This window comes from Triticum dicoccoides, chromosome 2B (assembly GCF_002162155.2).
Source record: "Triticum dicoccoides isolate Atlit2015 ecotype Zavitan chromosome 2B, WEW_v2.0, whole genome shotgun sequence".
Lineage (NCBI taxonomy): Eukaryota > Viridiplantae > Streptophyta > Magnoliopsida > Poales > Poaceae > Triticum > Triticum dicoccoides.
The window spans coordinates 106385646-106413063 of NC_041383.1; positions in this window are offsets into that span (position 1 = coordinate 106385646).

Genomic DNA, 27418 nt, shown 5'->3' on the forward strand with positions numbered 1-27418 from the left:
CAGTAGCTCCAAGTTGATCAAGACCTGCTCACAGACAGATGGACCAAAGTCCTGGCAGCTGAGGAATACGGACTCGAGCGCCAGACGGCTAACCGGCCACCTCATGGCCGGGATAAAATGACATACCAGCCCGAATACCAGCCCGCACCCCCACGCCAATACACTATGACCCGGGGCAATGGCAGGACCTGCAAGATATACTGGAAAACAAGGCAGGACAGCCAAGATCGATCTACGGATCGCGGGGGCGTGCCACAACACGCGAAGATGATCGTCACGCCAGATACACCATGAACAAGTCCGGCCGGGCCGAATACAGCCACCCAGACTCATTCGAACTGCGTAGCCACATAGCCCGGCATAGAGGCGCCGCACACCCCCTCTGCTTCCCTGATGAAGTGATGGATCATGAATTCCCAGAAGGGTTTAAACCCATAAACATCGAATCATACGATGGCACAACATACCCCGTAGTATGGATCGAAGATTTCCTTCTCCATATCCACATGGCCCGCGGAGACGACCTACACGCCATCAAGTATCTCCCCCTTAAACTCAAAGGACCGGCCTGACATTGGCTAAACAGTCTGCCGGCAAATTCCATTGGCAGTTGGGAAAACCTGGAGGACGCGTTCCTCAACAACTTCTAGGGCACATATATGCGACCACCGGATGCCGATGACCTGAGCCACATTACCCAACAACCCGGAGAGTCAGCCAGGAAATTCTGGACTCGATTCCTAAACAAAAAGAACCAAATAGTCGACTGTCCAGACGCTGAAGCCCTGGCGGCCTTTAAGCACAATATCCGTGACGAGTGGCTCGCCCGACACCTCGGCCAGGAAAAACCCAAGTCCATGGCGGCCCTCACGACACTCATGACCCGCTTTTTCGCGGGTGAGGACAGCTGGTTGGCTCGCAGTAGCACCACGCCACATTCCGGCACCTCGGATGTCCGCGACAATAACGGCAAGCCACGGCGCAACAGACATAAGTGATGGAACAATGGCGACAACACTGAAGACACGGCAGTCAACGCCGGATTCAGCGGATCCAAATACGGTCAGCGGAAAAAGCCGTTCAAAAGAAACAATCAGGGACCGTCCAGTCTGGACCGCATACTTGAACGCTCGTGCCAAATTCATGGCACCCCAGACAAGCCAGCAAACCACACTAATAGAGACTGCTGGGTGTTCAAACAGGCCAGTAAAATAAACACAGAAACAAGGACAAGGGGCTGCACAGCGACGATGACGAGGAGCCCCGGTGTTCGAACACGGGGGGACAGAAGAAATTTCCTCCCCAGGTGAAAACGGTCAACATGATCTACGCCACCCACATTCCCAAACGGGAACGGAAGCGAGCACTACGGGACGTCTATGCGATGGAGCCAGTCGCCCCAAAATTCAACCCATGGTCAGCCTGTCCGGTCACCTTTGATCATAGGGATCACCCTACCAGCATCCGTCACGGTGGTTCAACCGCATTGGTCCTAGACCCAATCATCGACGGATTCCACCTTACGCGAGTCCTTATGGATGGTGGCAGCAGCCTGAACCTGCTTTATCAGGACACAGTGTGCAAAATGGGTATCGACCCTTCGAGGATCAAGCCCGCCAAAACCACCTTCAAAGGTGTAATTCCAGGAGTAGAGGCCAGTTGCATGGGCTCCATAACACTGGAAGTGGTCTTCGGATCTCCGGATAACTTACAAAGCAAGGAGTTAATCTTCGATCGTCCCTTTCCGCAGTGGCTATCACGCACTGCTTGGATGAACCGCATTTGCTCGATTCAATGCGGTACCACACTATGCATACCTCAAGCTCAAGATGCCAGGACCTCGCGGGGTCATAACAGTCAACAGAAACATGGACCGCTCTCTCCGTACAGAAGAGCATACTGCAACCCTCGCAGCAGAAGTACAATGCAGCCTTCTCCGGCAAACCACCAATCCGGTGACAGCAACCCCGAACACCGTCAAGCGAGTCCGGAACACCCCGCAACAGGATTGCCAGACACGCCAAGAGAATGACTAGCAGTCCGGCCTCCGCTCAAGCCCCATCAAAGCAGAATTCGCGCCGCGCGTACACAATTACGCACTCAAAATACCATGGGCATAGGCGAAGGTGCAACAGTGACTCAGTCCACAGTACGGTATAGCCGCAACATACTTTAATAACCCCCCCTTATCTTTCATGACACTACTTTTGGGCAGCCTCTTCAGAAGAGCCAGATTGTCGGACTTACACAGGAGAGAAAACCAAGGAGGCAACAGGCTTTGCGCACAAAGGGAATACCCAGGTGGAATCTGTTCACGATCGTTATACCTGTTTTATATACCTACATGCAGCCCGCCCTTGGATAGGACATGTTAAATAGTCCTATTTACTTCTGCTTAAACGCATTCATTGTAAACATACTCTTAAACGTATTATTCATCAATGGGAGATAAAATATAGCGTTAGCTTATCACTCCTATTTGCACATTTTTCCTATAAATGTTTATTTAATATTGCATCCGTACACCTTGGTACGTTCAGTTTGCCAGGGGCTTCTTATGGCGCCCCATAATACTGCAAGGCAAGTCCGAACACTTTAAACAGTGCGGCACTCCACAATTATAGCATTATATGCATCAGCTCCGAATCATGTCTTGGGTCAATAGTTGGGTTTGCCTGGCTCCCTTGTTTTGGTACCTTATGTTCCGTTATATCGGCTAAGGTAGCGCAGGGAGAACTACTGCGATTGTGTCCCGGTTCTTCCGGATGAGCACCTCAGTAGAGAAAGCCTAAAACTGACCGGCATGATGCGGCGAGAGCTGTTCGCTGTTCGCGAGGTCTTAAAATCCTTAAAGATTTTTTCTGCTTTAGGCGAGGAATCGGCTTCGTCCGATTTAGGCGTATATAGCGCCCCAATTCGGTTTCCGAATTCTAGGGGCTTCGCCGAAATTTAAAATTGTAGACTTCTATGGCTAAGTGAAAGTTATAAAGCCGCATAGTCTGATTGCCTTGTTCGCTGCACCAGACACCTCCTTCAGGGACCAAAAATTTGGATAAAGAGTGTCTGGGTTTTTCCAGGAACACCCCGGTACTAGTTACGTGGGGGCGGAAGCCGACGACTGGCCTACTTTCAGAATTTTATAAACAGCCGCACAGAAGGTAATATTTTAAATCAAAAAGTGCTATATAGCGCAAGTAACTTCAGCTTTATATTACAACAACGACAGAAGTACATTTACTCAAGGATCGTGTCCTTGGTACATTCATCGGCCACGAGACGAGCGCCTTTCATAACGCCATCATAATATTTTTCGGGACAGCGATGCGCCTTGCCCTCCGGCGGCCCGTCCTTCACCGGCTTCTCCGCATCCAGCTTGCCCCAATGCATCTTCGCACGGGCAAAGGCCCGGCGGGCACCCTCAATGCAAACGGATCGCTTGATCACCTCAAGCCGCGGACAGGCGTTTACCATCCGCTTTATCAGGCCGAAGTAGCTGGCAGGCAAGGGCTCACTAGGCCACATCCGGACTATGAAATCTTTCATAGCCACTTCGGCCGCCCTGTGGAGTTCAACCAACTGCTTCAGTTGGTCACTCAGAGGCACCGGGTGTTCGGCTCCAGCATAGTGGGACCAGAACAGCTTCTCCGTTGAGCTCCCCTCCTCGACACGGTAGAACTCCGCAGCATTAGATATGTTGCGTGGCAGATCTGCGAATGCCCCTGGAGAGCTCTGAATTCGGGTAAGTAAAAGAAATGTCTCCTCCACATGCTTGCTCTGCATAAAGAATGTCTTACCCGCCGCTATCTTCTTGGCCGCCTGGATTTCCTGCTGTGCCCTTTCGGCTTCGGCCTTGGCGTCTTTCACACTTGCAAGGGCCTTCGTAAGCTCAGACTCTTTCATCTTGAGATCATGCTCGAAGGACTCGAACTTCTTGCCAAGCTCCTGGAGATCTTGTTGTACCTCACCTACTCTAGCATCTTGCTTTTCGCGCTCCTTGCGCTCCAAGGCTGCCTTGTCTTCGGCCTCGAACAGCGTTTTCTTCAGAGACGCCACTTCGGTGGTGGCCCCTATTACAAAGTCACGACGCTTTGTCATTAGAATAACCAATTTTGTCTATTCTTTATGATATGAGGACGGGGTATCACTCACCTTTGTCCTCTTCGAGCTGCCTCTTCGTGAGGCCGAGCTCTCCCTGTGCCTGCTCCAGGTCCCGTTTAAGTCCGGTAACCTCGGCCATGCGGGCAGCAGTGGCAAGCAGCACCACCTGCTTATTCACATGCACACCTACTATTAGACTCCTATGGATTATAATTGACCCTTCGTTTGGCTTTTCGTTCCGAACATCAAACAGAGTATCAGGGACTACTACCTATTGGGTGATAATTTCACACATTTTTGATTACTTACCTCAAAACCCATCAGGAGGCTGGTGCAGGCTTCGGTTAGTCCGCTCTTGGTGGACAGAACCTTCTGAATCACCGCACTCATAAGAGTACGATGCTCTTCATCTATGGAAGTGCCGCGAAGCGCTTCCAGCAGACTATCTGACGCCTCGGGCGTAACGGAAGACATCAGCACGGACGGCTCGCCCTCCCTAGCGAGGGGCAGCCTGCCCGAATCCGGAACCATCGGAGGTTCTGGCACAGTATCCGGCTGAGAGCCCGGCTTGCTGCGGCTCTCGTCGGCACCATCCGTGGGGATCTTATACCCCGTGTGCGCAGCGTCTAGAATTTCACCTTGGGGCGTCTCCAGAGTCACCTCCCCCTGCTCTGGGAGCCTTTGGGACAACACCTCCGTGTCATCCGCAAGCCGAGGAGTAGTGGTCGTCGGGAGCGAGTTCATCACCGAATCACTCAAGGACCCATCCGAAGAGGATACCTTGGGATTGACCCTGGCCGAACTGCATATACGTGTTCGGCGTTATAACAGACTATAAAGCAAAGTCGTACTAAAGTACAATAGAGTGCGGATACTTACGACTGTTGGAAATATACCCTAGAGGCAATAATAAATAGTTATTATTATTATATTTCCTTGTTCATGATAATCGTTTATTATCCATGCTATAATTGTATTGATAGGAAACTCAGATACATGTGTGGGTACATAGACACCACCATGTCCCTAGTAGGCCTCTAGTTGACTAGCTCATTGATCAATAGATGGTTACGGTTTCCTGACCATGGACATTGGATGTCGTTGATAACAGGATCACATCATTAGGAGAATGATGTGATGGACAAGACCCAATCCTAAGCCTAGCACAAAGATCATGTAGTTCGTATGCTAAAGCTTTTCTAATGTCAAAGTATCATTTCCTTAGACCATGAGATTGTGCAACTCCCGGATACCGTAGGAATGCTTTGGGTGTACCAAACGTCACAACATAACTGGGTGGCTATAAAGGTGCACTATGGGTATCTCCGAAAGTGTCTGTTGGGTTGGCATGAATCGAGACTGGGATTTGTCACTCCGTGTGACGGAGAGGCATCTTTGTGCCCACTCAGTAGGACATCATCATAATGTGCGCAATGTGATCAAGGAGTTGATCACGGGATGATGTGTTACAGAACGAGTAAAGAGACTTGCCGGTAACGAGATTGAACAAGGTATCGGCATACCGAGGATCGAATCTCGGGCAAGTATAATACCACTAGACAAAGGGAATTGTATACGGGATTGATTGAGTCCTTGACATCGTGGTTCATCCGATGAGATCATCGTGGAACATGTGGGAGCCAATATGGGTATCCAGATCCCGCTGTTGGTTATTGACCGGAGTACGTCTCGGTCATGTCTGCATGGTTCCCGAACCCGTAGGGTCTACACACTTAAGGTTCGACGACGCTAGGGTTATAGGGAATAGATATACATGGTTACCGAATGTTATTCGGAGTGCCGGATGAGATCTAGGACGTCACAAGGAGTTCCGAAATGGTCCGGAGGTAAAGATTTATATATGGAAAGTCCTGTTTTGGTCACCGAAAAAGTTTCGGGTTTTATCGGTAATGTACCGGGACCACCGGGAGGGTCCCGGGGGTCCACCAAGTGGGGCCACGGCCCAAGAGGGATGCATGGGCCAAGTGTGGGAGGGTACCAGCCCCAGGTGGGCTGGTGCGCCCCCCCCCCACAAGGGCCCAAGGCGCCTAGGGTTTGGGGAGGGGGCGCCCCACCTTGCTTGGGGGGCAAGTTTCCCCCTCTCCCTGTTGGGTTTCGTAGTAATTTCAAAAAATTTCCTACCCACACGCAAGATCATGTGATGCATAGCAACGAGGGGAGAGTGTTGTCTACGTACCCAACGCAGACCGACTGCGGAAGCGATGACACGACGTAGAGGAAGTAGTCGTACGTCTTCACGATCCAACCGATCAAGCACCGAAACTACGGCACCTCCGAGTTCGAGCACACGTTCAGCTCGATGACGATCCCCGGACTCCGATCCAGCAAAGTGTCGGGGAAGAGTTCTGTCAGCACGATGGCGTGGTGACGATCTTGATGAACTACAGCAGCAGGGCTTCGCCTAAACTCCGCTACAGTATTATCGAGGTATATGGTGGCAGGGGGCACCGCACACGGCTAAGGAATAGATCACGTGGATCAACTTGTTGTGTCTTTGGTGCTAGCCCTGCCCCTCTATTTATATGTTGAGCCCCGGGGTCGAAACTTGGAGCAAAAGCCTCCTCAAAGTCGGTTTTTCCCAAAAGGCAAGAGTCCCACTCGGACTCCAGGACCAAACGCCACAATCCTTGGCGTCTGGCCCAGACGCCATGGGCCTCGGCGTCTGGCCCAGGGCCAGACGCCAGGGTCTCCGGCGTTTGGCCCCCTGGCCTCCGCAAAACTCCTTTTTGCACCGATCTAAAGCCTCATGGGCTTGACCCCTTGGCCTAACCATATCATCCAATATATGAATCTTTACGTCTCGACCATTTCGAGACTCCTCGTCATGTCCCCGATCTCATCCGGGACTCCGAACTCCTTCGGTTCATCAAAACATGTAAACTCATAATATAACTGTCATCGTAACCTTAAGCGTGCGGACCCTACGGGTTCGAGAACAATGTAGACATGACCGAGACACGTCTCCAGTCAATAACCAATAACGGGACCTGGATGCCCATATTGGCTCCTACATATTCTACGAAGATCTTTATCGGTCAGACCGCATAACAACATACGCTGTTCCCTTTGTCATCGGTATGTTACTTGCCCGAGATTCGATCGTCGGTATCCAATACCTAGTTCAATCTCGTTACTGGCAAGTCTCTTTACTCATTCCGTAATACATCATCTCACAACTAACATATTAGTTGCAGTGCTTGCAAGGCTTATGTGATGTGCATTACCGAGAGGGCCCAGAGATACCTCTCCGACAATCGGAGTGACAAATCCTAATCTCGAAATACGCCAACCCAACATCTACTTTTGGAGACACCTGTAATGCTCCTTTATAATCACCCAGTTACGTTGTGACGTTTGGTAGCACCCAAAGTGTTCCTCCGGCAAACGGGAGTTGCATAATCTCATAGTCATAGGAACATGTATAAGTCATGAAGAAAGCAATAGCAACATACTAAACGATCAGGTGCTAAGCTAATGGAATGGGTCATGTCAATCAGATCATTCAACTAATGATGTGATCTCGTTACTCAAATAACAACTCATTGTTCATGGTCAGGAAACATAACCATCTTTGATTAACGAGCTAGTCAAGTAGAGGCATACTAGTGACACTTTGTTTGTCTATGTATTCACACATGTATTATGTTTATGGTTAATACAATTCTAGCATGAATAATAAACATTTATCATGATTATAAGGAAATAAATAATAACTTTATTATTGCCTCTAGGGCATATTTCCTTCAGTCTCCCACTTGCACTAGAGTCAATAATCTAGATCACATCACCATGTGATTCACATCGATAGTTCACATCATCATGTGATTAACACCCATAGTTCATATCGCCATGTGACCAACATCCAAAGGGTTTACTAGATTCAGTAATCTAGTTCACATCGCTATGTGATTAACACCCAAAGATTACTAAGGTGCGATCATGTTTTGCTTGTGAGAGAATCTTAGTCAACGGGTCTTTCACATTCAGATCCGTTATGTATTTTGCAATTTTCTATGTCTACAATGCTCTGCACGGAGCTACTCTAGCTAATTGTTCCCACTTTCAATATGTATCTAGATCGAGACTTAGAGTCATCCAGATCGGTGTCAAAACTTGCATCGACGTAACCCTTTACGACGAACCTTTTGTCACTTCCATAATCGAGAAACATATCCTTATTCCACTAAGGATAATTTTGACCGCTGTCCAGTGATCTACTCCTAGATCACTATTGTATTCCCTTGCCAAACTCAGTGCAGGGTATACAATAGATCTGGTACACAGCATGGCATACTTTATAGAACCTATGGACAAGGCATAGGGAATGACTTTCATTCTCTTTCTATCTTCTGCCGTGATCGGGTTTTGAGTCTTACTCTTTCACACCTTGTAACACAGGCAAGAACTCTTTCTTTGTCTGTTCCATTTTGAACTACTTCAAAATCTTGTCAAGGTATGTACTCATTGAAAAAACTTATCAAGCGTCTTGATCTATCTCTATAGATCTTGATGCTCAATATGTAAGCAGCTTCACCGAGGTCTTTCTTTGAAAAACTCCTTTCAAACACTCCTTTATGCTTTGCAGAATAATTCTACATTATTTCCGATCTACAATATGTCATTCACATATACTTATTAGAAATGTTGTAGTGCTCCCACTCACTTTCTAGTAAATACAGGCTTCACTGCAAGTCTGTATAAACTATATGCTTTGATCAACTTATCAAAGCGTATATCCCAACTCCGAGATGCTTGCACCAGTCCATAGATGCACATTTTGTTAACACCTTTAGGATCGACAAAACCTTTTGGTTGCATCACATACAACTCTTCTTTAATAACTCCATTAGGGAATGCAGTTTTGTTTATCCATTTGCCAGATTTCATAAAATGTGGCAATTGCTAACATGATTCGGACAGACTTTTAAGCATCGATACGAGTGAGAAAATCTCATTGTATTCAACATCTTGAACTTTGTCAAAAACCTTTTTCGACAAGTCTAGCTTTGTAGATAGTAACACTACTATCAGCGTCTGTCTTCCTCTTGAAGATCCATTTATTTTCTATGGCTTGCCGATCATCGGGCAACTTCACCAAAGTCCACACTTTGTTCTCATACATGGATCTCATCTCAGATTTCATGGCCTCAAGCCATTTCGCGGATCTGGGCTCATCATCGCTTCATCATAGTTCGTAGGTTCATCATGGTCTAGTTACATGACTTCCAGAACAGGATTACCGTACCACTCTGGTGCGGATCTCACTCTGGTTTACCTACGAGATTCGGTAGTAACTTGGTCTGAAGTTACATGATCATCATCATTAGCTTCCTCACTAATTGGTGTAGTAGTCACAGGAAAAGATTTCTGTGATGAACTACTTTCCAATAAGGGAGAAGGTACAATTACCTTATCAAGTTCTACTTTCGTCCCACTCACTTCTTCCGAGAGAAACTCCTTCTCTAGAAAGGATCCATTTTTAGCAACGAATATCTTGCCTTCGGATCTGTGATAGAAGGTGTACCCAACAATTTCCTTTGGGTATTCTATGAAGACGCACTTCTCCGATTTGGGTTCGAGCTTATCAGGATGAAACTTTTTCACATAAGCATCGCAGCCCCAAACTTTAAGAAATGACAACTTTGGTTTCTTGCTAAACCACAGTTCATATAGTGTCATCTCAACGGATTTAGATGGTGCCCTATTTAACGTGAATGCAGCTGTCTCTAATGCATGATCCCAAAACGATATTGGTAAATCGGTAAGAAACATCATAGATTGTACTATATCCAATAAAGTACGATTATGACGTTCGGACACACCATTATGATGTGGTGTTCCAGGTGGCATGTATTTGTGAAACTATTCCACATTGTTTTAATTGAAGACCAAACTCGTAACTCAAATATTTGTCTCCGCGATCAGATCGTAGAAACCTTATTTTCTTGTCACGATGATTTTTCCACTTCACTCTGAAATTCTTTGAACCTTTCAACTATTTCAGACTTATGTTTCATCAAGTAGATATACCCATATCTGCTCAAATCATCTGTGAAGGTCAGAAAATAACGATACCCGCCGCGAGCCTTAACACTCATTGGATCGCATACATCAGTATGTATTATTTCCAATAAGTCAGTTGCTCGCTCCACTGTTCCGGAGAACGGAGTCTTAGTCATCTTGCCCATGAGGCATGGTTCGCAAGCATCAAGTGATTCATAATCAAGTCATTCCAAAATCCCATCAGCATGGAGTTTCTTCATGCGCTTTACACCATTATGACCTAAACGGCAGTGCCACAAATAAGTTGCACTATCATTATTAACTTTGCATCTTTTGGTTTCAATATTATGAATATGTGTATCACCATAATCGAGATCCAATGAACCATTTTCATTGGGTGTGTAACCATATAAGGTTTTATTCATGTAAACAGAATAACAATTTATTCTATAACTTTAAATGAATAACCGTATCGCAATAAACATGATCAAATCATATTCATGCTCAACGCAAACGCCAAATAACATTTATTTAGGTCAACACTAATCCCGAAAGTATAGGGAGTGTGCGATGATGATCATATCAATCTTGAAACTACTTTCAACACACATCGTCACTTCACCCTTAACTAGTTTCTGTTTATTCTGCAACTCCCGTTTCGAGTTACTACTCTTAGCAACTGAACCAGTACCAAATACCGAGGGGTTGCTATAAACACTAGTAAAGTACACATCAATAACATGTATATCAAATATACCTTTGTTCATTTTGCCATCCTTCTTATCGGCCAAATACTTGGGGTACTTCTGCTTCCAGTAACCAGTCCCTTTGCAGTAGAAGCACTTAGTCTCAGGCTTAGGTCCAGACTTGGGATTCTTCACTTGAGAAGCAACTTGCTTGCCGTTCTTCTTGAAGTTCCCTTCTATCCCTTTGCCCTTTTCTTGAAACTAGTGGCCTTGTTAACCATCAACACTTGATGTTCTTTCTTGATTTCTACCTTCATCGATTTCATCATCATGAAAAACTCGGGAATCATTTTCTTCATCCCTTGCATACTATAGTTCATCACGAAGTTCTACTAACTTGGTGATGGTGACTAGAGAATTCTGTCAATCACTATCTTATCTGGAAGATTAACTCCCACTTGATTCAAGCGATTGTAGTACCCAGACAATCTGAGCACATGCTCACTAGTTGAGCGATTCTCCTCCATCTTTTAGCTATAGAACTTGTTGGAGACTTCATATCTCTTAACTCGGGTATTTGCTTGAAATATTAACTTCAACTCCTGGAACATCTCATATGGTCCATGATGTTCAAAACATCTTTGAAGTCCCGATTCTAAGCCATAAAGCATGGTGCACAAAACTATCAAGTAGTCATCATATTGAGCTAGCCAAACGTTCATAACGTCTGCATCTGCTCCTGCAATAGGTCTGTCACCTAGCGGTTCATTAAGGACATAATTCTTCTGTGCAGCATTGAGGATAAACCTCAGATCGCGGATCCAATCCGCATCATTGCTACTTACATTTTTCAACACAATTTTCTCTAGGAACATATGAAAATAAACATATGAAAGCAACAACGCGAGCTATTGATCTACAACATAATTTGCAAAATACTACCAGGACTAAGTTCATGATAAATTTAAGTTCAATTAATCATATTATTTAAGAACTCCCACTTAGATAGACATCCCTCTAATCCTCTAAGTGATTACGTGATCCAAATCAACTAAACCATGACCGATCATCACGTGAGATGGAGTAGTTTTCAATGGTGAACATCGTTATGTTGATCATATCTACTATATGATTCACGCTCGACCTTTCGGTCTCCGTGTTCCGAGGCCATATCTGCATATGCTAGGCTCGTCAAGTTTAACCTGAGTATTCTGCGTGTGCAAAACTGGCTTGCACCCGTTGTAGATGGACGTAGAGCTTATCACACCCGATCATCACGTGGTGTCTGGGCACGACGAACTTTGGCAACGGTGCATACTCAGGGAGAACACTTCTTGATAATTTTTAGTGAGAGATCATCTTATAATGCTACCGTCAATCAAAGCAAGATAAGATGCATAAAAAGATAAACATCACATGCAATCAATATAAGTGATATGATATGGTCATCATCATCTTGTGCTTGTGATCTCCATCTCCGAAGCACCGTCATGATCACCATCGTCACCGGCGCGACACCTTGATCTCCATCGTAGCATCGTTGTCGTCTCGCCAATCTTATGCTTTCACGACTATCACTACCGTTTAGTAATAAAGTAAAGCATTACATCGCGATTGCATTGCATACAATAAAGCGACAACCATATGGCTCCTGCCAGTTGCCGATAACTCGGTTACAAAACATGATCATCTCATACAATAAAATTCAGCATCATGCCTTGACCATATCACATCACAACATGCCCTGCAAAAACAAGTTAGACGTCCTCTACTTTGTTGTTGCATGTTTTACGTGGCTGCTACGGGCTTAAGTAAGAACCAATCTCACCTACGCATCAAAACCACAACGATAGTTTGTCAAATAGACTCCATTTTAACCTTCTCAAGGACCGGGCGTAGCCATACTCGGTTCAACTAAAGTTGGAGAGACAGTCGCCCGCAAGCCATCTATGTGCAAAGCACGTCGAGGGAACCAGTCTCGCGTAAGCGTACGCGTAAGGTTGGTCCGGGTCGTCTCGTCCAACAATACCGCCGAACCAAAGTATGACATGCTGGTAGGCAGTATGACTTGTATCGTCCACAACTCACTTGTGTTCTACTCGTGCATATAACATCAACATAAATAACCTAGGCTCGGATGCCACTGTTGGGTTTCGTAGTAATTTCAAAAAAATTCCTACCCACACGCAAGATCATGTGATGCATAGCAACGAGGGGAGAGTGTTGTCTACGTACCCAACGCAGACCGACTGCGGAAGCGATGACACGACGTAGAGGAAGTAGTCGTACGTTTTCACGATCCAACCGATCAAGCACCGAAACTACGGCACCTCCGAGTTCGAGCACACGTTCAGCTCGATGACGATCCCCGGACTCCGATCCAGCAAAGTGTCGGGGAAGAGTTCCGTCAGCACGACGGCGTGGTGACGATCTTGATGAACTACAGCAGCAGGGCTTCGCCTAAACTCCGCTACAGTATTATCGAGGTATATGGTGGCAGGGGGCACCGCACACGGCTAAGGAATAGATCACGTGGATCAACTTGTTGTGTCTTTGGTGCTAGCCCTGCCCCTCTATTTATATGTTGAGCCACGGGGTCGAAACTTGGAGCAAAAGCCTCCTCAAAGTCGGTTTTTCCCAAAAGGCAAGAGTCCCACTCGGACTCCAGGACCAAACGCCACAATCCTTGGCGTCTGGCCCAGACGCCATGGGCCTCGGCGTCTGGCCCAGGGCCAGACGCCAGGGTCTCCGGCGTTTGGCCCCCTGGCCTCCGCAAAACTCCTTTTTGCACCGATCTAAAGCCTCATGGGCTTGACCCCTTGGCCTAACCATATCATCCAATATATGAATCTTTACGTCTCGACCATTTCGAGACTCCTCGTCATGTCCCCGATCTCATCCGGGACTCCGAACTCCTTCGGTTCATCAAAACATGTAAACTCATAATATAACTGTTATCGTAACCTTAAGCGTGCGGACCCTACGGGTTCGAGAACAATGTAGACATGACCGAGACACGTCTCCGGTCAATAACCAATAGCGGGACCTGGATGCCCATATTGGCTCCTACATATTCTACGAAGATCTTTATCGGTCAGACCGCATAACAACATACGCTGTTCCCTTTGTCATCGGTATGTTACTTGCCCGAGATTCGATCGTCGGTATCCAATACCTAGTTCAATCTCGTTACTGGCAAGTCTCTTTACTCGTTCCGTAATACATCATCTCACAACTAACATATTAGTTGCAGTGCTTGCAAGGCTTATGTGATGTGCATTACCGAGAGGGCCCAGAGATACCTCTCCGACAATCGGAGTGACAAATCCTAATCTCGAAATACGCCAACCCAACATCTACTTTTGGAGACACCTGTAATGCTCCTTTATAATCACCCAGTTACGTTGTGACGTTTTGTAGCACCCAAAGTGTTCCTCCGGCAAACGGGAGTTGCATAATCTCATAGTCATAGGAACATGTATAAGTCATGAAGAAAGCAATAGCAACATACTAAACGATCAGGTGCTAAGCTAATGGAATGGGTCATGTCAATCAGATCATTCAACTAATGATGTGATCTCGTTACTCAAATAACAACTCATTGTTCATGGTCAGGAAACATAACCATCTTTGATTAACGAGCTAGTCAAGTAGAGGCATACTAGTGACACTTTGTTTGTCTATGTATTCACACATGTATTATGTTTCCGGTTAATACAATTCTAGCATGAATAATAAACATTTATCATGATTATAAGGAAATAAATAATAACTTTATTATTGCCTCTAGGGCATATTTCCTTCACTCCCCCCCTTGGCCGCCACCCTAGATGGGTTTGAGGCTGTCGCACCCCTTGAGGTGGGAACCCTAGAGGGGGCGCACCCCCCTCCCTCTCCCCTATATATACTTGAGGTATTTGGGGCTGCAGACACAAGAGTTTCCACCTCTCCCTGGCGCAGCCGTACCTCTCTTTCTTCTCCTCTCCCGCGGTGCTTGGCGAAGCCCTGCAGGATTGTCACGTTCCTCCATCACCACCATGCCGTTGTGCTGCTGCTGGATGGAGTCTTCCTCAACCTCTCCCTCTCTCCTTGCTAGATCAAGGCATGGGAGACGTCACCGGGATGTACGTGTGTTGAACGCGGAGGTGCCGTCCGTTCGGCACTAGGATCTCCGGTGATTTGGATCATGACAAGTACGACTCCTTCAACCCCGTTCTCTTGAACGCTTCCGCTTAGCGATCTACAAGGGTACGTAGATGCACTCTCCTTCCCTCGTTGCCAGTTTCTCCATAGATGGATCTTGGTGACTCGTAGGAAAATTTTGAATTTCTACTACGTTCCCCAACAGTGGTATCAGAGCTAGGTCTATTGTGTAGATTCTATGCACGAGTAGAACACAAAGTAGTTGTGGACGTTGATTTTGTTCAATATGCTTATCGTTACTAGTCCAATCTTGATTCGGCGGCATTGTGGGATGAAGCGGCCCGGACCAACCTTACACGTACACTTACGTGAGACAGGTTCCACCGACTGACATGCACTTGTTGCATAAGGAGGCTAGCGGGTGCCAGTCTCTCCCACTTTAGTCGGATCAAATTCGATGAAAAGGGTCCTTATGAAGGATAAATAGCAATTGGCATATCACGTTGTGGCTTTTGCGTAGGTAAGAAACGTTCTTGCTAGAAACCCATAGCAGTCACGTAAAACATGCAAACAACAATTAGAGGACATCTAACTTGTTTTTGCAGGGTATGCTATGTGATGTGATATGGCCAAGAAGAATGTGATGAATGATATGTGATGTATGAGATTGATCATGTTCTTGTAATAGGAATCACGACTTGCATGTCGATGAGTATGACAACCGGTAGGAGCCATAGGAGTTGTCTTTATTTATTGTATGACATGCGTGTCATTGAACAACGCCATGTAATTACTTTACTTTATTGCTAACCGGTAGCCATAGTAGTAGAAGTAATGAGTTGGCGAGACAACTTCATGGAGACATGATGATGGATATCATGATGATGGAGATCATGGTGTCATGCCGGTGACGATGATGATCATGGAGCCCCGAAGATGGAGATCAAAAGGAGCAAAATGATATTGGCCATATCATGTCACTTTTTGATTGCATGTGATGTTTATCATGTTTATGCATCTTATTTGCTTAGAACGACGGTAGTAAATAAGATGATCCCTCATTAAAATTTGAAAAAAGTGTCCCCCCTAACTGTGCACCGTTGCGAAAGTTCGTCGTTTCGAAGCACCACGTGATGATCGGGTGTGATAGATTCTAACGTTCACATACAACGGGTGTAAGCCAAATTTACACACGCGAAACACATAGGTTGACTTGACGAGCCTAGCATGTACAAACATGGCCTCGGAACACAAGAGACCGAAAGGTCGAGCATGAGTCGTATAGTAGATACGATCAACATGAAGATGTTCACTGATGATGACTAGTCCGTCTCACGTGATGATCGGACACGGCCTAGTTGACTCGGATCATGTAATCACTTAGATGACTAGAGGGATGTCTATCTGAGTGGGAGTTCATAAGATGAACTTAATTATCCTGAACATAGTCAAAAGATTCTTGCAAATTATGTCGTAAGCTCGCGCTTTAGTTCTACTGTTTAGATATGTTCCTAGAGAAAAAAAAACTTAGTTGAAAGTTGATAGTAGCGATTATGCGGACTAGGTCCGTAAACTGAGGATTGTCCTCATTGCTTCGTAGAAGGCTTATGTCATTAATGCACCGCTCAGTGTGCTGAACCTCGAACGTCGTCTGTGGATGCTGCGAACATCTGACATACACGTTTTGATAACTACGTGATAGTTCAGTTAAACGGTTTAGAGTTGAGGCACCAAAGACAATTTCGAAACATCGCGGAACATATGAGATGTTTCGAGGGCTGAAATTGGGATTTCAGGCTCGTGCCCACGTCAAGAGGTATAAGACCTCCAACGAGTCTCTTAGCCTGCAAACTAAGGGAGAAAAGCTCAATCGTTGAGCTTGTGCTCAGATTGTCTGAGTACCACAATCGCTTGAATCGAGTGGGAGTTAATCTTCCAGATGAGATAGTGATGTCTCTCCAAAGTCATTGCCACCAAGCTGCTAGAGCTTCATGATGAACTATAACATATCAGGGATAGATATGATGATCCTTGAAATATTCGCGATGTTTGACACCACGAAAGTAGAAATCAAGAAGGAGCATCAATTGTTGATGGTTGGTGAAACCACTAGTTTCAAGAAGGGCAAGGGCAGGAAGGGATACTTCATGAAACGACAAATCAGCTGCTGCTCTAATGGAGAAACCCGAGGTTGAACCCAAACCCGAGACTAAGTGCTTCTATAATAAGGGGAACAGTCACTAAAGCAGAATTACCCTAGATACTTGGTAGATGAGAAGGCTGGCAAGGTCGATAGAAGTATATTGGATGTACATTATGTGAATGTGTACTTTACTAGTACTCCTAGTAGCACCAGGGTATTAGATACCGGTTTGGTTGCTAAGTGTTAGTAACTCGAAATAAAAGGTTGCGGAATAAACGGAGACTAGCTAAAGGTGAGCTGGCGATATATGTTGGAAGTTCTTCCAAGCTTGATGTGATCAAGCATCGCATGCTCCCTCTACCATCGATATTGGTGTTAAACCTAAATAATTGTTATTTGGTGTTTGTGTTGAGCATAGACATGATTCGATTATGTCTATCACAATATGGTCATTCATTTAAGGAGAATAATGGTTACTCTGTTTATTTGAGTAATACCTTCAATGGTCTTGCACCTAAAATGAATGGTTGATTGAATCTCGATCGTAGTGATACACATGTTCATGCCAAAAATATATATAAGATAGTAATGATAGTACCACCTATGTGGCACTGCCATGTAAGTCATATTGGTATAAAACGCATGAAGAAGATCCATGTTGATGGATCTTTGGACTCACTCGTTTTTGAAAAGTTTGAGACATGCGAACCATGTCTATTGGTGTATACGCATGAAGAAACTCCATGCAGATGGACCGTTTGGACTCACTTGATTTTGAATCACTTGAGACATGCAAATCATACCACATGGGAAAGATGACTGAAAGCCTCGTTTTCAGTAAAATGGAACAAGAAAGAAACTTGTTGGAAGTAATACATTTTGATGTGTGCAGTCCAATGAGTGCTGAGGCACGCAGTGGATATCATTATGTTCTTACTTCACGGATGATTTGAGTAGATACTGAGTATATTCACTTGATGAAACACAAGTCTGAATTATTGAATGGTTCAAGTAATTTCAGAGTGAAGTTGAAAATCATCGTGACAAGAGGATAAAATGTCTATGATATGATCATAGAGATGAGTATCTGAGTTACGAGCTTTGGCACGCAATTAAGACATTGTGGAAATTGTTTCACAATTAATACCGCCTGGAACACCATAGTGTGATGGTGTGTCCGAACATCATAGTTGCACCCTATTGGATATGGTGCGTACCATGATGTCTCTTATCGAATTACCACTATTGTTCTTGGGTTAGGCATTAGAGACAACCGCACTCACTTTATAGGGCACCACGTAATTCCGTTGAGACGACACCGTTTGAACTATGGTTTGGAGAAACCTAAGTTGTCGTTTCTTAAAAATTTGGGGCTGCGACGCTTATGTGAAAAGTTTCAGCTTGATAAGCTCGAACCCAAAGCGGATAAAATGCATCTTCATATGACACCCAAAACAGTTGGATATACCTCCTAATTCAGATCCAAAAGCAATAGGGATTGTTTCTTGAATCGGGTCCTTTCTCGAGGAAAGGTTTGTCTCGAAAGAATTGAGTGGGAGGATAGTGGAGACTTGATGAGGTTATTGAACCGTCACTTCAACTAGTGTGTAGCAGGGCACAGGAAGTTGTTCCTGTGGTACCTATACCAATTGAAGTGGAAGCTTATGATAATGATCATGAAACTTCGGATCAAGTCACTACCCAACCTCGTAGGTCGACAAGGATGTGTACTGCTTCAGAGTGGTACATTAATCCTGTCTTGAAGGTCATGTTGCTAGACAACAATGAACCTACGAGCTATGGAGAAGCGATGGTGGGCCCATATTCCGACAAATGGTTAGAAGCCATGAAATCCGAGATAGGATCCATGTATCAGCACAAAGCATGGACTTTGGTGGACTTGCCCGATGATCGGCAAGCCATTGAGATAAATGGATCTTTAAGAAGAAGACAGACGTGGACGGTAATGTCACCGTCTATGAAGCTCGACTTGTGGTGAAGAGTTTTTCACAAGTTTCAAGGAGTTGACTACGATGAGATTTTCTCATCCGTAGCGATGCTTAAGTCCGTCGGAATCATGTTAGCATTAGCTGCATTTATGAAATCAGACAGATGGATGTCAAAACAAGTTTCCTTACCAGTTTTCGTAAGGAAAGATTGTATGTGATACAATCAGAAAGGTTTTGTCGATCCTAAGGATGTTAAAATGTATGCTAGCTCCAATGATCCTTCCATGGACTAGAGCAAGCATCTCGGAGTCAGAATATGCGCTTTGCTGGAATGATCAAAGATTTTGGGTTTATACAAAGTTTATGAGAAACTTGTATTTCCAAAGAAGTGAGTGGGAGCACTATAGAATTTCTGATAAGTATATGTTGTAAACATATTGTTGATCAGGAATGATGTAGAATTTCTAGAAAGCATATAGGGTTATTTGAAAAGTGTTTTTCAATGGAAAACCTGGATTAGGCTACTTGAACAATAAGCATCAAGATCTATAAGATAGATCAAAATGCTTAATAATACTTTCAAATGAGCACATACCTTGACGTGATCTTGAAGGTGTTCAAGATGGATCAGTCAAAGAAGGAGTTCTTGCCTGAGTTGTAAGGTACGAAGTTAAGACTTAAAGCTCGACCATGGCAGAAAAGAGAGAAAGGACGAAGGTCGTCCCCTATGCTTTAGACGTAGGCTCTATAGTATGCTATGCTATGTACCGCACCTGATGTGTGCCTTGCTACATACCTGGCAAGAGGGTACAAAGGTGATCAAGGAGTGGATCACCAGATAGCGGTCAAAATTATCCTTAGAGGAATAAGGATATGTTTCTCGGTTATGGAGGTGATAAAGAGTTCGACGTAAAGAGTTACGTCGATGCAAGCTTTAACACCTATCCGAATGACTCTGAGTAGCAAACCGGATATGTATAGTGGAGCGACCATTTGGAATAGCTCCGAGTGGAGCGTGGAAGCAGCATTTACAATATGACCTAGAGATTTGTGAAGTACATACGGATCTGAATGTTGCAGACCCGTTGACTAAAACCTCTCTCACAAGCAAAACATGATCAAACCCCAGAACTCATTGAGTCTTAATCACATGATGATGTGAACTAGTTTAGTGACACTAGTAAACTCTTTGGATGTTGGTCACATGGCGATGTGACCTATGAGTGTTAATCACATGGCGATGTGAACTAGATTATTGACTCTAGTGCAAGTGGGAGACTGTTGGAAATATGCCCTAGAGGCAATAATAAATTAGTTATTATTATTATATTTCCTTGTTCATGATAATCGTTTATTATCCATGCTATAATTGTATTGATAGGAAACTCAGATACATGTGTGGGTACATAGACAACACCATGTCCCTAGTAGGCCTCTAGTTGACTAGCTCGTTGATCAATAGATGGTTACGGTTTCCTGACCATGGACATTGGATGTCATTGATAACGGGATCACATCATTAGGAGAATGATGTGATGGACAAGACCCAATCCTAAGCCTAGCACAAAGATCACGTAGTTCGTATGCTAAAGCTTTTCTAATGTCAAAGTATCATTTCCTTAGACCATGAGATTGTGCAACTCCCGGATACCGTAGGAATGCTTTGGGTGTACCAAACGTCACAACATAACTAGGTGGCTATAAAGGTGCACTACGGGTATCTCCGAATGTGTCTGTTGGGTTGGCACGAATCGAGACTGGGATTTGTCACTCCGTGTGACGGAGAGGTATCTCTGGGCCCACTCGGTAGAACATCATCATAATGTGCGCAATGTGATCAAGGAGTTGATCACGGGATGATGTGTTACGGAACGAGTAAAGAGACTTGCCGATAACAAGATTGAACAAGGTATCGGCATACCGACGATCGAATCTCAGGCAAGTATAATACCACTAGACAAAGGGAATTGTATACGGGATTGATTGAGTCCTTGACATCATGGTTCATCCGATGAGATCATCGTGGAACATGTGGGAGACAACATGGGTATCCAGATCCCGCTGTTGGTTATTGACCGGAGAACATCTCGGTCATGTCTGCATGGTTCCCGAACCCATAGGGTCTACACACTTAAGGTTCGATGACGCTACGGTTATAGGGAATAGATATACGTGGTTAGCGAATGTTGTTCGGAGTCCCGGATGAGATCCCGGATGTCACGAGGAGTTCCGGAATGGTTCGGAGGTAAAGATTTATATATGGGAAGTCCTGTTTTGGTCACCGGAAAAGTTTCGGGTTTTATCGGTAATGTACCGGGACCACCGGGAGGGTCCCGGGGGTCCACCAAGTGGGGCCACCGGCCCCAGAGGGCTGCATGGGAGAAGTGTGGGAGGGGACCAGCCCCAGGTGGGCTGGTGCGCCCCCCCACAAGTGCCCAAGGCGCCTAGGGTTTGGGGAGGGGGCGCCCCACCTTGCTTGGGGGGCAAGTTTCCCCCTCTCCCCCCTTGGCCGCCACCCTAGATGGGTTTGGGGCTGCCGCACCCCTTGGGGTGGGAACCCTAGAGGGGGCGCACCCCCTCCCTCTTCCCTATATATACTTGAGGTATTTGGGGCTGCAGACACAAGAGTTTCCACCTCTCCCTGGCGTAGCCCTACCTCTCTTTCTCCTCCTCTCCCGCGGTGCTTGGCGAAGCCCTGTAGGATTGCCACGTTCCTCCATCACCACCACGCCGTTGTGCTGCTGCTGGATGGAGTCTTCCTCAACCTCTCCCTCTCTCCTTGCTGGATCAAGGTATGGGAGACGTCACCGGGTTGTACGTGTGTTGAACGCGGAGGTGCCGTTCGCTCGGCACTAGGATCTCCGGTGATTTGGATCACGACGAGTACGACTCCTTCAACCCTGTTCTCTTGAACGCTTCCGCTTAGCGATCTACAAGGGTACGTAGATGCACTCTCCTTCCCTCGTTGCTAGTTTCTCCATAGATGGATCTTGGTGACTCGTAGGAAAATTCTGAATTTCTGCTACGTTCCCCAACAACGATCTTACTAGGGGCTTCCCCCTAGGAAGCCACTCCTCCTCGCTATAGGCGGCAGTGGTGGAGTAATCCGAAAGGGATGACTTTCCCTTCTTGGGCGTCCTAGCCTCCCCCTCCGGGGCGGCTTTCATCTTCTTCTCCTCCCCAGTGCGGGGAGGCAGAGTTTCTTCGTGTTTCCCCCCGCCTCCGCGGGAGGAATCTGCCTCGCCGTCTTCGGACGATGAGGGTATGACGGCCTTGCGCCGGGGACCCTTCCCGGTCCCCTGGACCGCCTTCTTAGGCCCCCCGTCCTCTCCGGATGGGGCGGCCCCTTCTTCTTCCTCCTCCCCTTCGGAGGAGGAGTGTTCCTCGTCGTCTTTGGATGAGGCGACCTTACGCCGGAGACCCTTCCTGGTCCCTGGGGCCTTCTTTTCAGCCTTCTTTTACGGTGCCTTGTAGGGCGCCGGGACTAGCATCTCCGGCAAGAGAGCATCTGCTGGACCTTCTGGCAGTGGAGCCGGACAGTCAATCTGCTCCGCCGTCTCCACATACTCCCGATCAAATGCACACAATGACTTAAGATTCCCCCATGAATACGTTGGGAAAAACTGCATCCGGTGGTAGTCAGAAAACTCACCGGACGAGGGAGCCGCGTGGCGTGAAGTCCGCGGTCCTTAGATGTGGGAGGAGGTATTTCGGAGGCCTTGAACAGCGCCTTCCATGCGCCCTTGTGCGTCACGCCGTAGAGATTTTGAAGCGTCTGGTGTTCGGCCGGGACGAACTCCCATAGATTAAAAGCTCGCCTTTGGCACGGAAGAATCCGGCGGACAAGCATGACTTGGACCACGTTGACAAGGTTGATTTTCTTGTCCTTCATATTCTTGATGTAGTTCTGAAGTCCAGTCAGCTCCGCAGGCTCACCCCAGGCCAGGCCCTTCTTTTCCCAGGAGGTGAGCCGCATGGGGATTCCGAATCGAAATTCGGGGGCCGCCGCCCAGTTGGCATCGCGCGACTCGGTGATGTAGAACCACCCCGATTGCCACCCTTTCATGGTCTCCGCCAAGGAGCCATCTAGCTAGGTGACGTTGGGTGTCTTGCCCACCATGGCACCTCTGCACTCCGCTTGCTGGCCGCTCACGATCTTCGGCTTCACGCAGAATATTTGTAGCCACAAGACGAAGTGGGGCTTGATGCGGAGGAAGGCCTCACACACGATGATAAACGCTGAGATGTTGAGGACGAAATTTGGGGCTAGATCATGGAAATCTAGACCGTAGTAGAACATGAGCCCGCGGACGAAGGGATGAAGTGGAAATCCCAGTCCACGGACGAAGTGGGCGAGAAACACGACCCTCTCGTGGGGTTCCAGAGTTGGAGTGATCTGCCCTTCGTCCGGTAGCCAGTGCGTGATGTCTGCGGCCAAGTATCCGGCCGCCTGGAGCCTCGCAATATGATCCTCCTTCACGGTGGAGGCCACCCACTTGCCTCCTGCTCCGGACATGTTTGGCTGTGCGGAGAAAGCGTGAACTAGGGCGCTGGAGCTCGAGGGTGTGAGAATGGATAAGCAGAGAAGAAAGAAGGCATGGGTGAAAATGGAGAACCCTTATCCCTTTATAGAGGCGACGAAAGCGGTGCGCCTCCCCACTTGCCCGTTGAGAATCGCTTATTTCCCAAGCACCACGATTGATGGCGCGGTTGGGTTACCCGTACCCGTATTGATGGGAATCCCGTGATAAGGGGACATGATCTCTGCTTTGACAAGACGTGCCGAGGAAACCGCCTCGCAATGTGCGCTAGTGCTAGTTGTGGGAAAACGGTTCGAATAATGATCCGACCATAGTGTCATGTCACGTTGTCAAAAGTTGTCAGCAGGTCACATTTGTGAAATATCATTCTCTCTATGGTGGTATGTGGAGATCATGTTGCATATCCGGACAAAGTTTAGGTGTTTGATAATTACTTTGGAGAATTCGAAGATGGAACCCGCCTTGCAATGCCGAAGACAAAACTGCGCGCCGGACTCATCGTCATTGAATCCTGGTTCAGGGGCTACTGAGGGAGTCCTGGATTAGGGGGTATCCGGATAGCCGGATTATACACTTTGTCCGGACTATTGGATCGTGAAGATACAAGACTCAAGACTTCGTCCTGTGTCCGGATGGGACTCTCCTTTGCGTGGAAGACAAGCTTGGCGATTCAGATATTATATTTCCTTCTTTGTAACCGACTCCATGTAAACCCTAGCCTCCTCCGGTGTCTATATAAACCGGAGGGTTTAGTCCTTAGAGGGACGATCACAATCATAATCATCATAGGCTAGCTTCTAGGGTTTAGCCTCTACGATCTCGTGGTAGATAAACTCTTGTACTACTCATATCATCAATATCAATCAAGCAGGAAGTAGGGTTTTACCTCCATCGAGAGGGCCCAAACCTGGGTAAAACATTGTATCCCTTGCCTCCTGTTACCATCAGCCTTAGACGCACAGATCGGGACCCCCTACCCGAGATCCGCCGGTTTTGACACCGATAGTGACTAACCTATATATATATATATATATATATATATATATATATATATATATATATATATATATATATATATATATATATATATATATATAGTGGCCTCGGTCCTCTTCCCCCAAAATGTAGGCGGGAAGGGATCCTACAATGGCCAATTTGAAAGGGGATAAGTAGTACATCTTATCTTGACGAAAAGTGGTCTTCGCCTGCAAAGCTTCTGGTCATGAAGCCGCGGTGGGCTCGACGATGACATCCATCGTGCCATCCTGGCGGTCTTGGTCTCGTTGCACGGGAATGTAAACCTTTGCCTGATTTCTCAGCACCCCGCGCCTGCGCTTGCCTCCTTAGCACCAAAGAGGAAATTGGCTCCTCTGCGCCCGCTGGTGCCCGCCTGGCCTTGGTCGTCATGACTTGCGTCACCGCAACCTCATGAGGTTGGGCACCTACACAGAAATATCCGCTCCTCAGGAGGCAGCCCGCGGAGGCCGCTCCCTCCGGAGGTCTTGGCATCGTCCGCCTCGTGAGGCTTGGCCCCTCACGAGGGTCTTGTCTTGTTGATGTTGTAGATGGGTCGTACCAGGCCGTCGGTGGAGCCATGCCGTGGGCCGCAGACAGGCAAGTCTGGGTACCCTGGTTCCCAGAACACCGACAGTACCCCATGTCGTGGTCGCGGTCGTTGACATTGAAATTGCACGACGACGAGTCTTCATTACAAAGTCTCTTGAACACAGGCGATCACTAAAGCACATTGATGTCGTCGTGTGAACGAGACGTTCGAAACAAAGCATGCGAAATCCATAAGTCATGTTATGCCACTGTTGGGGAACGTAGTAATTTCAAAAATTTCCTACGCACACGCAAGATCATGGTGATGGCATAGCAACGAGTGGGGAGAGTGTTGTCCATGTACCCTCGTAGACCGTAAGCGGAAGCATTATGACAACGCAGTTGATGTAGTCGTACGTCTTCACGATTCGACCAATCCAAGCACCGAACATACGGCACGTCCGTGTTCAGCACACGTTCAGCTCGATGACGTTCCCCGGGCTCCAATCCAGCAAAGCGTCGGGGATGAGTTCCGTCAGCACGACGGCGTGGTGACGATGATGATGTTCTACCGGCGCAGGGCTTCGCCTAAACTCCGCGACGATATGACCGAGGTGGAATATGGTGGAGAGGGGCACCGCACACGGCTAAGGAACGATCCGTAGATCAACTTGTGTGTCATGGGGTGCCCCCCTGCCCCCGTATATAAAGGAGCAAGGGGGGAGGAGGCCGGCCCTAGGAGGGGGCGCGCCAAGTGTGGAGTCCTACTAGGACTCCCTAGTCCTAGTAGGATTCCACCTCCCTTGTTGGAGTAGGAGAAGGGGAAAGAGGGGGAGAGGAAGAAGGAAAAGGGGGGCTGCGCCCGTTGTCCAATTCGGACCAGAGGGGGGTGGGGGCGCAGGCCTCCTTCCTTTTGGCCTCTCTCCTCTATTTCCGTATGGCCCAATAAGGCCCATATACTCCCCGGCGAATTCCCGTAACTCTCCGGTACTCCGAAAAATACCCGAATCACTCGGAACCTTTCCGAACTCCGAATATAGTCGTCCAATATATCGATCTTTACGTCTCGACCATTTCGAGACTCCTCGTCATGTCCCCGATCTCATCCGGGACTCCGAACTCCTTCGGTACATCAAAACTCATAAACTCATAATATAACTGTCATCGAAATCTTAAGCGTGCGGACCCTACGGGTTCGAGAACTATGTAGACATGACCTAGAACTGTTTCCGGTCAATAACCAATAGTGGAACCTGGATGTTCATATTGGCTTCTACATATTCTACGAAGATCTTTATCGGTCGAACCGCATACGTTGTTCCCTTTGTCATCGGTATGTTACTTGCCCGAGATTCGATCGTCGGTATCCAATACCTAGTTCAATCTCGTTACCGGCAAGTCTCTTTACTCGTTCCGTAATACATCATCCCACAACTAACTCATTAGTTGCAGTTCTTGCAAGGCTTAAGTGATGTGTATTACCGAGAGGGCCCAGAGATACCTCTCCGACAATCGGAGTGACAAAACCTAATCTCGAAATACGCCAACCCAACATGTACCTTCGGAGACACCTGTAGAGCACCTTTATAATCACCCAGTTACGTTGTGACGTTTGGTAGCACACAAAGTGTTCCTCTGGTAAACGGGAGTTGCATAATCTCATAGTCACAGGAACATGTATAAGTCATGAAGAAAGCAGTAGCAACATACTAAACGATCGTGTGCTAAGCTAACGGAATGGGTCAAGTCAATCACATCATTCTCCTAATGATGTGATCCCGTTAATTAAATGACAACTCTTTTGTCCATGGCTAGGAAACTTAACCATCTTTGATTCACGAGCTAGTCAAGTAGAGGCATACTAGTGACACTATGTTTGTCTATGTATTCACACATGTATTATGTTTCCGGTTAATACAATTCTAGCATGAATAATAAACATTTATCATGAAATAAGGAAATAAATAATAACTTTATTATTGCCTCTAGGGCATATTTCCTTCAGTCTCCCACTTGCACTAGAGTCAATAATTTAGTTCACATCACCATGTGATTTAACACCAATATTCACATCTGTATGTGATTAATACCCATAGTTCACATCGTCATGTGATCAACGCCCAAAGGGTTTACTAGAGTCAATAATCTAGTTCACATGGCTATGTGATTCACACCCAAAGAGTACTAAGGTATGATCATGTTTTGCTCATGAGAGAAGTTTAGTCAACGGGTCTGTCACATTCAGAGCCGTATGTATTTTGAAAATATTCTATGTCCACAATGCTCTGC